The sequence below is a fragment of the Daphnia pulicaria genome, chromosome 1, assembly GCF_021234035.1.
Source record: "Daphnia pulicaria isolate SC F1-1A chromosome 1, SC_F0-13Bv2, whole genome shotgun sequence".
In the NCBI taxonomy this organism is placed as follows: Eukaryota; Metazoa; Arthropoda; class Branchiopoda; order Diplostraca; family Daphniidae; genus Daphnia; species Daphnia pulicaria.
Genome location: NC_060913.1, coordinates 1,646,700 through 1,660,629, shown reverse-complemented (window position 1 = coordinate 1,660,629; position 13,930 = coordinate 1,646,700).

Here is a 13,930-nt window from a genome sequence, read left to right as displayed (position 1 = left end):
AAGAAAGGCAAGGGCGAGAAAGGTGACTCAAAAGACACTGTTGAGACTTTCATCGACGAATATGCCAACGAATCCAAACGTGGAGCTCTATACAGCCATGAAACTAAGCAAGAAATGTCCTTCCGGTAAGCCTTGCTTCACAATTTCAAGAAGGTTGCGGAAGGTAGGGAACAGCATCCACAGTACGTTCTTGACATACAGTTTTCCATCTTCCCAAGTAACAACAACAGCAAATGGCAAAGAATACAACAGAAAATTCGTAATGAGAATGTGTAATCCATTTCTAATTCCCAGCCTTACCGAAACTTTCAGGCCAGATAAACATCGCCCAGATAAAATCATTCCAGGAATAAACGTGCCACAGATATTCCTCGGCCAGCTGGGGAATTGCTCCTGCTGGCAAATATAAGATCTGAATCTATCCCCACTATTTATCAATCAAAGTCGTAAAAAATTGAAATTTTCGCAATATTGATCTTTTTTAAATTTAATTTTTGGAAAACCTTGTTCCGCAATCCCTTTCATTTTTTTATCATCAACGGAATGATATCTTAACTATAACAGATAACTTTAACAACAGACAATAGAAAACAACCTACAATACTTGCGCAAAAAGTTACCAGGTAAGGAACAAGGAATTCATTTTCACTGACAGGTATAACAATATATGAGCCATTTAGAAATGTTTCAAAATATTGCAACATTTTTTTTACAACTGAACCTGGAATAATTCAAGCTGAAATTACTACATGTGAAATAAATAAAAGGAATTAACTATGAAGAGTTTAGCAGTGTTACGCAGTCACCTATTGCCCAATTGCTAATGTAGGTAAAACTGTAAAATATCAACTGACAGGAATAATTATACAACACTAATTAATCCTTAAATTACCTGCACTAGAAATCTCTATCTGAAGGCTTCCTGAATATGAAAATGAAAAGAAATATTACTTGCAGATAAAAAATAATTGTAGAGCAAATGTGTTACTTGTAAATATGTACAGTATCCTGCAGAAAAATCCGAAAGCTTTCGTCCCTTTTTTTTCTTAAATATGTTGGCATTTTTTCCTTAACATTAATAATATAATAAAATAATAAATTCTAAACACAATATAAAATTTTGAAAGTTCAAAAAATATATTACAATGAATTTGGCTTTTTGAAAAAAAATCGCATTCGGATTTTTGTGCAGGATACTACCACTGTAGGTAAACCTTCACTATATATCACTCCCAGGTATGAAAAAATATAAATTGAATTACAGTTAGCTTCTTTAAATGTGATAGCTGTGTTGTCCATACTTAGAAGTTACGTATCACGTCAGTTAACTGTAAAAGTTTTAACATCAAGTCCGCTAATTGTCGCAATTTCAAATAAAATTACACCCTGAAAATATTATTTAAAGAAAATAGTTATTCCATTAATAATACAACTTATAAAAACAGACTAACACAAATTATAAATAAATAAACACTTTAAACAAACAAACTACAACCAAATATCTTTCAACTTTCATGAATCTGCCCAAATACACAATTTAGCAGAAACTGTGTACTTGACACAGTTGATGACACGATATAGACAGTATGCGTACACGATAAAGACTGGTCCCTATCTTTAGGTGCTTGTGGATTCAAATTCAAAGGAAGACAAAGTGAGAGTCTTGAGCAATTAATCAAATCACAGTTTAACACGTCTTTTAGTGTAATATAATTTTTTTAGTTGAGAACTAATTGTTACTGGTCAAGCAATGGTTAAGGATGTTTAAAATAATAAATGCCCCCAGCAGCTTACACTTCTTATTCTGCATTAAAGGTGGAATTTTTTTCCTTTTTATTATTCCAAGATTTCTGTTTCGACAGATCTTTTCCCTCTTTTGCCATTTATTGCAATATAACACGTTTTTTTTTTGGATTTTGATTTGAAATGTTAGGCATCATGCTCCCACGAAGTAGGATTAACTGGTTTTCTTTCAAACAAAGACCTTCCACTACGAATGTTACTTGCGTTCTAGATTATAAGATGGGAAGAGGGTGGATGTTGTGATGGTTTTCTGTTCTATTCTGCTGCTGTTTCACTTAAATCTCATTGTCACAACTTGATCTGTTGTGACATGTATCAGTCCAAAATCCAATAAAAAGATATAGGGTTTACTACAAATTTAAATCTAAAAAATATAACGTTCTTTTTTGCAGTTTATGGATTTGGTATGAATTCAATAATTGTAACAATAAAATCAGTATTACTATTCCACTCGCAATTATTATGAAGTATACTAGCATCATGTATGTATTTTATGTGGTGGGAATGTTGGCTGTGGATATAATTTGGACTTGCTATATTTTCTGCCCTTAATGCATTTCCAACTTTTTCGTAGTATTAAAGGCCGTAAATATGTCTCGTCTAATTTCCGACATCAAAAGAAAAACCTATCCCTAGCAAAGATTTTGGGTTTGAAACTAGTGTGATGCAATACACTCAATTCAAACTCTTTTTTGTTGGTTTCGAATTGATGCTGCAAACGCTAAGCAATTTTGTTCAACTGAAAAACTTTGTCTCACTTATAAAAGAAATGTGCGTGCGAAACACTCGTTTAATATTCGTCTGACTTTTGAGATTTGACTCTGGAGATTTTTGTTTTTATGTTTCCTATAGCTTTTAATGGGTTTGAGACACCAGTTAAAGCGACGTCTGAATCTGGATTGTAAAACCGAAATAAATTTTCTTTTTATCGGGCGTAATGGGTCATTCCACTGAAATTGAATTATTTTCGGCTCTCAACATCACCGAAATTCCCAATTTTTTTACAGTGTGTTTATTGTTGGTGTTTTAAATATTCTGTAATGGGAAAAAATTTCCCCTTTACCAAATGAAAGATAAAAAATCCTGAAGTTTTGGTTTTTTAATTTAAAAAATTTATTTTTTTCGTTTAAATATAATTTTTGCCAATGCCGTTTGCGCTATAGGTTTAAAAAATAGAAAAAATATACAGAATTTTTTCTCTTTTTAATCACTTCTTTGCATTTTGACGATGACGATATACCTGATGGTTTCCATTTATTAAGCATTAATGTCAAAAAATAAAAAAAAACAAACAAAAAAATTCATTTTAATCATTTATCGATGAGTGGTACTAACTCTAATAAAACTAACTCGTGACTAACTAACTAAACTAACTAACTCTAACTCAATAAACAACTTTGACTTACTGATCATCTTCTCCCAGCAAGGGCAAATGTTTGCCAGGCTTCATGGACAGGAAATTTTTCTTTTGGGGCGTTGTCTTTCTCAATGTTATCAAAATTGCATTTTTTCTGAGACGAACGGCCGGTACAAAATTAACATTATTACGTTACCAATTACCAAAAACCAATTACCTTTTAGCATAGTAATAATTGTTGAATATCTTTGAATTGTCGATCAAACTGGGGTGGTTTGACGAAGTTCTTTTTGTCGATGTTTACAGGTTTAACAAATGTCAATCAAAATATTTATATATTTATACAAGAACAGAAGGGTCTACCGGCCCGATCTGTAGTACTACAACGCTGGAGAACGGCCAACTATTTTTTTGGATCAAAGAAATGTGTTACTTCTAGAATGACAGTCAACTCGTCGACGAGGTTCCTGTTAATGATATCAGGTAACCGTAAAAACCCATTATTAACGGGAATATTAGATATTCTAGTCAATTCATTGAATTTTTGTTATGGCATTTTTTGTTGAGATTGTTATTATTGGAGTTGTTGTTGAATTCGTTGTCCTGCCATCTGTTGTTGTTGTCTGCTTCACCACCATGTTTTGTCTGGCCTGTTGAGTAATATTTTTATTTTGACCTGCTTTTCCGAAGTCAGGTGGCTGCTAGATAGTTCATGAATAGACAATTTTGCGGATTAAATTGCCAAATGATAAACATGTAAACTTTTACCTTTACTTGTTTGTTTTTTTGCAGTTGTATAAACGTGAGAATCTTGTTGTAAAATCCTGCTTGATCTTTTGGTATAAAGCCAATGTACGCTTCCTTGTCTGGACAGTAAAGCAGACTGTAACGCATCAACACTTTAATCTCACTAGAATTAGGATTAACCACATCTGTGAAGTAGACACAACCAGCCTAGACATAACAAAAAATTTATAATCAATGCGTCATACAACGGCAAAATTGAGGTAAGAGTCAGTAAGCTTACATATCCAGTTGACATCATTTGAGCTAGAGATTCTAGTGCCTCACATTCCTGAGGATGAAAAATTACAAAACGCGCATTCCGGAATTGAGCGAAGCCAAAATTACTTTTAATGATTTCGGTATCAGATGTATTAAAAAAAACAAGTTCGAGTGTGAATTAGGGCGCGGTTTGGTCAAGCTAAACGTTAGCGTGTATTGCGGGCTGTCGCAAGTGACGTGGGAAGAGAAAGTCACCTGTTTTGTCGTTAGAATATAATGGTGGAACTTCGTGAACATAAGAATTGCCCACGCAGTAATTCTTGATTTGTTTGTTTACTAGATTCAAAGTATCGGTATTAATATAATAAATTTTCTTTGTTTTAAAATAGTTCAGATTAAAGTTGAAATTAAGGAGAATGACAATGCAATAATTTCCCAGAAAGATATTGACATTTTTAATGAACTTGAAGTGAAACAGGAGAGAAGAATATTGACAGAAAAAGAAGAAGCGAAAGAAAGAAGGAGAATAGCATTGAAGAATTACCAAAAAACAGAAGCCTATAAAGAAAAACGGAAGAATTAGCAAAAAACAGAAGCCTATAAAGAAAAACGGAAGAATTACCAAAAAACAGAAGCCTATAAAGAACAACAGAAGAATTTGAGAGAAACAGAAGCCTATAAAGAAAAACGGAGGGAAGCACTCAAAAGATTCAGACAAAAAAAACGATTCAGACCGCTCGAGAAAATCCTGTACCTGAAAGGAAAGTTATTCGGCAGGGTGTCCTGGAGTGGGAAGTGAAGACTTGTGATACGCAAAAACTTCCACTCCACATCCTTTGTCAGGTTTCAACAACCATCACCAACAGCGAGAGTCAATTGACAGTTTACTTCTTTCACCCTACTTTTGTGTTTCTTATTGTGTTTTTTTTTTTATTATTATTTGTTTGTTTTATCAAAACAGGAAAGGGGAACATTGGCCGCAAGACAATGGGAAACTATAGATGACAAATGACTTCAATGAAAAATCTCTTTCTCTCAAAAAGTCTTTAATTTATTATTTTATGAAAATCAATCGACAAATTCACGAACGATAATAAGAAAAAAAGGGAGGTACCTATGGATTCGAAGCGTCGATGGCAGCCATTGTCAGAAGCAAAAGGCCCACGCCGATGATGGCAATAGTAGTTGATTTCTTTATTCTCGGATCGGTTGTAGTGGTGGTCAATCAGAAGAAAATGGAGGCGGTTGGACTCCACCACAGATACACGTGGGTCCAACCAAGACGCCCTCACCAATTGATTGTTTCCCGTTCACTCGTGGGCTGTGTATGTGTGTGTGTTAGCACCACGACGTCCAACGTCAAGATAATTCAAAAGGGGCGAAATCTGAGACGTTTCTTTTGCAACTTGTTCCCAAGAGTTTACAACACAAAGTCGAGAACAGGTTTTTCAAGTCTCAAAATATTCGGTTCATTGCAAAATCTCGCATCGACAACGAGCACCTTCTCTAGTCTAAGTGAAACCATCAATTGACGTCTGACCTGACCTCTGACGCGAGCGAGAACAAGAAATGAAGAAATTGTACCAGCTTTACTCAAAGCTTTTATGCGGTGGTGGCGCCAGCTGTTTACCGGAAAGCATCTACTAGTGCCTGTAGTGCCATGGCCTGAAATGCAATGTTATCTACCTTTATTTTTTATTTTTTTACTAATTATTTTAATGTTTTTTTTTTCAGAGTGATTAAACGTTTAGTAATTATAGAATTAATTCTAAAACGTACAATTGAAGAAAAAACGTTACTAAAACGTTAAAGAAAAAGAGAACATATACCCCAGGAGGCAGGGCTGCCACTTTTGGCTATTTTTTAGGTGTCGGGCTATGGCTATGGCTATAGCTATTCCAACGGGGAAATTAAAAAATTTATTTCCTTTTAAGGGAAATTTCAAATTTAATTTACAAAAAAAATTGTAAAAAATTGTTGGACAGATGTTATCGGAATTACGTTATAATTTCAACGTTGATGCAGAGCCATTACTTATGGTTGTGCGACTCATATGGCGGAAGATTCTCTCAGAGATGGCGTCGTCTTGATAGGTCCTCTACGGACATGCCTCCTTCAAACTCTATTCCGCCCCCTCGAATTCCTATTGAGATGGTCCCGCCACTAGCGGTGATAGTCTCCACTTATTACAGAAAACGTCGAAAGCATCAAAATCTTACCAAGCGATTGTAGCAAAATGCATTTGTTTTCAATTGGAAGTAGCCTAGTGGTCAGACGGCGAGGTACGAAGTCAAAGATCGTAGGGTTGATCCTAGCGACGTCTAAATCTTTTTTTAATGTAATTTTACCTAAATTTAATTAGCTTGAAAATATTGAGAGTAAACCAATTAAGACAGTAAGCCAAACCATTAAAGACTAAGTAGTAAAGCAATAGTTTCCAGAAACGTATTGTTAGAACTTAGTAATTTCAAATGGTAGTAAGGTGGCGCCTGGCACGTAGTGTTGTTACACACCCACCAGGTGGCAGTGATTGTCGTCAGGAATTCAAGACGACGCCAAAAGCCAGTGCTTCCATATGCCGGATAATTATCCGATCACCGGATAATTTTGGGAAATTTTCGACTAAGCGGATATAAGGATAATTTCGGATAATTGGAAATTTACCGGAAAAATGTGCGAATTTACTATTTAGCCATAAATAAAAGTCAATTTTTTAAATGTTTTATGTAAACAAGAGACCTCTGGTGAGGTCGAAGTGAGGTGAACTTTCACTTATTCAAACCGGTTTTGTTAGACGATTCAAAGCTTTGCACAACAAGTGGCCGCCAAGATGTTGGAAAAATTTAATTCTTGTGGAGATGACTTTATTACTAGCTATTTGCATCCTTTATTCGGTGCAAACAATGATTCAGAAATGTTTTCCCTTGCAAACATTGTTGTAAAAAAGTGGACAACGAAAAACCTTTAGATTTATGAGTTCTGACAGGTCACGGACAGGTCTATTTCAGTTGCCTGAACCACTTTGAAAAGACTTTATCAGCTTGCGCTTTAGTTACTGCTGGACACCACTCAAAAATGGCTTCTATAACAAAAAAAAAGTTAACAATTTAGAAACATAACTTAAATAACAATGATAACCTTTCACAACATCACACAAATTAAGCTTGTGAAAGTAGAAAACTTGGCCATGATGTGCCTTTTTATAGGCAAATTCCACTTTTAATTCATCAGACATAACAGCTTCGAGAATATTTTCTACAATGGCACTACCTATCACCCCTACAGATCAGTGGCAAATGTACTTTATTTTCATTTTCTATACTTTCAAAAAATAAATTATTGTATGTGCACTACTTCCATGCTACAACAAAAAAAACTCACGAAAAAATCAACGTTTTCTGCAGTGTTTGCGTCCAGCTAGCAATCTTTCTAAATTTTCTACCTCGTATATCTGGCGTCTATAGTCTTCAGAGGTAAAAGGGAAAACATTTTTTGGATGTTGTCATCATCAGCTAATTCAGCCATCCCTAAAGTTCGTTAAAAAATTGTTACAAGGAGAGAAATACACTATCTCTTAACTCCAAAAAAAGTTGCAAAGCATTCAAATGTCAGCTTCAAAAAATCAAACCCAGGTAAATATATTCTGTTGTCTGCTAGTAAGCTAATGCTTAAGTCGCTTAAGCCTTACAGTTACAGCTCTGCTGAAATTGTTCTGGAAACGTGAAAAAAAGCTAAAAGCATCATTTTAAAAAATTAAATACCAATCTTCGTAAAGCAGTATTTTTAAAAGTAGCTAATGGGTTTTTGTAAGATTTTTTACTTTTTACATATAAAATGCTGTCAATGGTTGTGTTAACAGCCCTTATCAATGTCACACTAGTTCTCTATTACGGGTCGGGACAAATTTTAATGATCAGGTGCTGGTGGGAACCAAAAGTCATTTTACACACTACCTGTTCTTCCTATTCAGTGTTAGTGTTTCATCTGTTTGTTGTCCTTTACTTTTTTTCCATGCATCATCCTGTTTGACTCAAAGTATCCAAGAGTCATGGATAGGCTACAGTCAATTCATCTCATGTACAGTACAGTACTCAGGTACAGTATTGTGATAAAAGGGCATTGTCCCGATGAGACAATATCGTATTGTAATAAAAGGTCTTTACTAAAATGTTTCAAATAATTTGAATTTTACTACATACAAATATTGCCTAATTTTAATTTTTCATCATAGCCGATTAACCAGCATTTACTTTCATAGATTAAATAAGAAAATCTAAATTTCCGGGATGAGACAAAAAAAATTTTACGAGGCTTAATTAAAATGGCATATTCCGATAAAAGGGCTGCTTGACATTTTTTCACATAAGTATTACGTTATAAAGTGTTGCTTGTTGACAACTCCAATGGTGGGACTGGACTTCATCTTGAATCATAAGTGAATAATTTTCGGCAAAATCAAGTAAAATGAGACATTCCTCTTCTTTTAAATTTTCCTTCAACTGTTTAAAGAATTTCCCCTGTTTGTCGGAGATGTAATGATGTCGACACAGTTGTTGTAATTTTAAAGTAAGTTTCTCCACGAAGACGTCTGCTTGATCGATAACTTTTTCCATCAAAGTTTGTCCTTCTTCGGAAACCCATTCAGAATAAGTTATTTCTTCCTCTTGGAGTTTAGATCGTAGAAATTCAGAAAGGACACTGGGATCAGGGCAGTCAGTGCAGCGGTGGCTCGGAAAATTCTGATAATACATACACGACTCATTATCAAGCGAGCAAACTAACATAGCCAGCATCTCCCTATATTTTATTGAAGGATCCAAGGCGGCCAACATAAGCTTCGGATTTTGATGATGAATGCAAACACACACGTTTAAAGTGTTAGTTGCATCAGATGAAATACACCACCGGGGACGAAGCGAATAGAATTTGGAAAGGCCAATTTTCAAAGTTGGATATTCTTCTTTTAAACGGAAAAAAAGCTCTTTGATGCTGTCCATAATTAACATTTTAGACTTCGGTATACGTTCGCCTTCTTTGTTAATCATGATCACATCTTTCATCCCTGGGATAGTTTTGCTATTCTCTTCGTAAAATTTGATGATAGTTGACACGTCTACTTCAGATAGTTTTTTTCCGGAATCTTTTGATTTCAATTTTGGTAACATTTTCCCGTCATTTCGCAGACGAAGGGCTTCTTTAGCCAAGAATTCAGCAGAGCAAGACATCTCCTTCATAATTTTTGAACGATTCCAAGATTTCGGTAGGAGAGTGATAACTGTTTGCGTTCAATGAAACTCTTAGATTCTATAAAGCATGACTTGATTTCCGTAATTAAGTCTTCTTAATCCTCTGAAAGCTGTTTTCTATCGTTGAGGTCTTCCATTGAAACTTTATAGGCCAGAGCGACCTTTTCAACTGAAGCTGGTACGATTTTTTAAAGCTGTTTATTCGCAACTACATTTCGCTGTTCGCTGTTCAATCTTTTTGTTGCTGAAATAAGGGGAGATTTGCCAAGAAAAGCTGCGACTTGATCAAGTTGTTGGAAAGTCGAATTTCTTATCTCTTGCGAGTCGACAAACTCATCATTCGATTCAACCGTCGGCATAGCAACATCGTCTAACTCTCCGTCTGACTGCGACTTCTCTCGTAAATCATGTTAAAAAAACTTAGCTTTGTTGGTGGTCGTGGCGTATTTTTTACAATCGATGCATATGTAGCTGCCAGATTTCAGTTTTGGATCACAAACAGTCGTACAAGCAAGCTCTAGCGATATTATGTACTTGATGCCTTGAGCTAAATGTGAAACGGGGAAAAATGTCAGATGCTGTAATTAACCAAAAGAATTACGAAATATTTCATATATACCTTTGCGATTCTTTTCGTGCAAATCAAAAGGGTTGTAGCAGATATATTTCTTGACTCCATAAAAATACGATGCATTATTTATGAGAAAGAAATTTTGGTGGTACGAACAGACAGTCGAAAGATTCCATGTCGATTCGGCAAATTGCCGTTTCGGCGAATCACTGATTGTCGATTCGGCAACATCGCCGAAATGGTACCCAAATTAAGTCATTTCGGCAAATTTATATGTCGATTCGGCAACTAATGAAGAACGAGATGAAGACAGTGAGTCATCATCTTCATCATCTCGCCCAAGACAATGGCATGTTGAGCCTGAAGCAGGAAAGCTGTAATAGCTAATTTTTTTTTAAACATATACTTCAACTTTTTTTCTATTAGTCGCAAACCAATGTTGGTAGATGACAGTAACAGAGGGTTAGGGATTTGGAATGTCAGAAAAACTGGAACAGTCATGTGGCGGTGTAATTTTCGCCCTAAGAGAAATCCCTGCAAAGCCCTCGTTTCACAATCTGGAGAAAAATTCATTGAGCACCATCCGCATGCCTGTAAGTCCAAGGAACATCCTAAAATTAACGTGTTGTTATCTGCTCGGGCTAAAAAAGTTGCTTTAGAAAACATTAAGGAACCTGCTTTGAAATTTGTGGAGCCTCTTATTGTAGAGATTCCATGTCGATTCGGCACTTCGGATTCCAACTTTCTACATTTGGACAAAGTTTCAAATTTTTTTAATGAAACTCTGATTTTTCCCAATTTTTTAAAAAGAAAATTCCGATCAATCTTTCGTGGCGGGGGGATGAAACCTAGCCTTGGGGAAGAATAGAGGGAAGAGAATAGGGGAGAACAAAGGGGTTTGGCGGTTTTCCCTCTTCTATTCTTCCCCCGGGGTAGGATACGTTCCACGCGACGTCAGAAGAAAATCAACATTTAATAAAAAATCGGCAAAAATCAGCGTATCATTAAAAAAATTTGAAACTTTGTCCAAATGTAGACGACTATGTCGTCTACCGTTGGTTCAAGTTTCAAAAAAAAAACAAGTTTCAAGTAAAAATTGATTAATTTATATTTTTTATGATTTTTTAACTAGCATACACTTTAGCTTGGAAACATATGGCGAGCAAGCCGATGTTTCCAAACTTTATGTCTAGCACTTTGGGGATAAACTTCAATTTACTAAAATCTGAAAAAAATCATGGTGAAAGAAAATTCTTTCCTCACCAAGAAGATTTTTTAAAATTTACTTTGCGATAACTCAAACGTGAGTTATCGCGAAAAAAGGGAGACACATTGGCCCGTAAGCCGCCGTGTTAGAAGCCCAAACTTTGTGAGGGTACTGTATATGATTTATTTGTTTTTTAACGAGGAAAAGCCTTGGTAATTATTCTTTTGTACCTTTTTATTATGCATTCGTGTGCTGATATATAGATTTTATTCAATTATATAGTTGTTGAATGATTGCCAAAGACTGTGGGCCTCATCTGTAGTGCATGTTGAGCACAATGAAAGCGTCGGTGAGTGAGGATTATAATTTGTATGATTCTGTCATTTTGCTTATTGGACATTGCTTTCTCACCTAGGTATCTATTATCTACCCATTCTTGATTCTTTTGATTGACACCTGCATGTGGCAGGGTTGTATGATTTTGCTCGGTCACACCTGGTGAAAGATTGCTGTATGATATCGAACACAAGCCTCTTGCATTACCAGGTATTAATCGTGTTAAGCATTATGTTTTATGTTTTGTGTTGTTGCTAACTGTACATTTGGTTCTATTATACAGTTGTTTGATTCGTTTGACCAAGATTGTGGGCTTCAGCTGTAGTGCATGTTGAGGACATTGAAAGCGTTGGTGAGTGGAGGATTACAATTTGAATGATTCTTTCGTTTTGCTTATTTCATATTGCTTTCTCACCTAGGTATCCACCCTCCCTTCATTACTTTGATTGACACTTGCATGTGGGCGCATTGTATGATTTTGCTCGGCCACACTTGGTGAAAGATTGTATGATTTCAGCATTTCCCACCTAATAATCTTGCATCACAGGTATTGATTGTGTTTAGCGAGTTGTCTCGTATTGTTGTTACTGTCCATATTCACATTGAGGTATCATTTCTCTTTTCTTTTAGAATGAACCCGTTCGTTCACAGGAAACGTAGGGTAAACAACCGACAACTACGAAATCGCTTACAGCGAATGGTTGATAATGTTCTTCGAAGTGCCGTCAGTGTGACTGGTGAACGGTTAAATTCCGAATCGCATTGCAATGCAAATGAAGAAACCGGTTTTGTAGCTGACGACGAAGCTGATGACAGCTCTGATGAAGCAGAGGAGGTCGGTGTAACTCACGACATCAGACTTGTCAGCAGCCCGGAAGATATCCGCATGGAAAATGTGTCGTTTACGGAAACCGTTGCGTCAGAATGTGAAGAATACTACACGGACTCGAGTTACTTTTCACCAATCGAGACAACTAGCGACGATGGACCATTACTTCATGGGGATTTCTCTTGCAATTTCCGCCAGTTTCGCAATGTTCAGTTTCACCAATGGAATTTTTCTATTCGCCACCCAAATTGTTATGTAATCATTAACGACGAAGGAGATGTCCAAGCTTCTGTCATTTCGATTGAAAATATTATTGAAGATAAGTACGGTTCTGTCTTTATTGTTGGTCACTCATACCACAATGAAAGTGCGTTCTTTGTTCACCCTTGTAATTCAGATGAAGTGTTGTCTATCAAGTCTGTTAGTTTACCCTCTGCGTTTTCATCAAAATGGCCAATTCAAATTATTAAAACAAAAGCAATTGTGATCCCAACAATTCCTGATGATGATGCGGACGATGATACCGAGGAAAGTTATGCTGTGTTTCCCCTCCATATGAAAAACAAACATGATTAAATATGATGGTAAAAAAAAGCGTTTCGTGACTTTCATATCGTTACATTGCAGTATATTTTTTATGTAAAAATTAGCAACATTTGGGAGCAAATTGGTCACAATGGGCTAATATTTTTAATCAAGTACTATTTAGCAACCTTTGGGAGCCAATTGGTCACAACAGGCTAATATTTGTAATAAATGATAAATATAATGTAATATGGATGCAATATATCAGATTATATCATGTCATCGTTACTCACGTCCTTCCTTTCGTTAAGTATAATATTCGTATTACCATGTTCGCTCAGTTCGCGGTCGGTCTGTCAGCTCAGTTCTTGCCATAGCCCTATCATTGACTGGGTGGTGGAACGATTGGTGACCATCTATTTCCAGCAATGGTAATGGTGGTCGCCATGTTCTCACCACCCTATCATTGACTGGGTGGCGGGATAAGGGGTGACGGCCGGTCGGACAGTTCGCGGTCGGTCTGTCAGCTCAGTTCTTGCCATAGCCCTATCATTGACTGGGTGGTGGAACGATTGGTGACCGTCGATTTCCAGCAATGGTAATGGTGGTCGCCATGTTCTCACCACCCTATCATTGACTGGGTGGCGGGATAAGGGGTGACGGCCGGTCGGACAGTTCGCGGTCGGTATGTCAGCTCAGTTCTTGCCATAGCCCTATCATTGACTACGTGGTGGAACGATTGGTGACCGTCAATTTCCAGCAATGGTAATGGTGGTCGCCATGTTCTCACCACCCTATCATTGACTGGGTGGCGGGATAAGGGGTGACTGCCAATTTTGACGTGTCCGAGACTTTGAAAAATTAGTAACCCTGCTTTTTACCTGTCACTAATTTTTTTTTTTTTCTTAGTCACCTATCACGAGTCAAGCCCGGCGTTTGGAACAATGACGTTCCACCTACTCCGTATCCTCTTCTCTCAACTCCTACTAGTATGTGTTGTTTTTTTGTGTGTCTCTTTCTTTATCTTTCTTTTTACCTGTTCTTTTCTACG